This window comes from Cyphomyrmex costatus, unplaced genomic scaffold, assembly GCF_001594065.2.
Source record: "Cyphomyrmex costatus isolate MS0001 unplaced genomic scaffold, Ccosl1.0 scaffold1081, whole genome shotgun sequence".
Classification (NCBI taxonomy): Eukaryota; Metazoa; Arthropoda; class Insecta; order Hymenoptera; family Formicidae; genus Cyphomyrmex; species Cyphomyrmex costatus.
In genome coordinates this window covers 1-835 of record NW_017275043.1, presented here as the reverse complement: position 1 = coordinate 835, position 835 = coordinate 1, and positions in this window count along the sequence as shown.

Sequence of the window (835 nt, the reverse complement as noted above, 5' to 3'; positions counted from 1 at the left end):
TAACTCACCAACGAAAACGATTTGTCAGTTTACAATACGAAAGTTAAATAAAATTAATATATAAAATTATTAAATAGAATTTTTTTATTGTTCAATTACTTTATTTTGAACATAATATTTGCTAATTTTTTATCCATTTCATTCCTGTCGTATAATGCCAGCTGCACACCAGCGCGATGTTTGTCGCGCGCGACACGCGATATCCAATGAGCGTCTAGCTTTAGAATGAGAACATTAGTAAAGCTGTACGCTTATTGGATATCGTGCGTCGCGCTCGACAAACATCGCGCTGGTGTGCAGCTGGCATAAATGATCTATTGTTATTATTTTTATTTATAAACTCACTTTATAAACAAACAAAAAACGTTTATAATAACAATTTATAGAAAAACCTCTATAAATAAACGGAATAACATTTAAGGAGTAATATAGAGTTTTTTTCAGTCTCCTGAGAGAGATTTAGGGAGAATAATGTTTTAGGGGAAAGTCGATCTGGGGAAATGTATATGTCGATTTAGGGGAAGGTATCTGGCAACACTGCCTTAACCATGGCGAGTGTGCGCCGCCAGATTTTAATCGGAGCATGTAATGTGCTTGCGAACAACCAACAACACGTGTCGGGTAGACCAAGAATTAATATTAAAAGAACCAACAAGCGATATATATAAACAAATATATAAGATGTGTAAGAGTTGGGCTGATAAAATATGTTGGGCGTGATGCCGGAGGACTCGATCCGAGACCTCGTGCTAAATTCACATTAGCAAGTCAACGTCTTGTCGCGGAGCCACACAGCCCGACGGAAACGGAGAAAATAAGTAAGTAATATAAATAT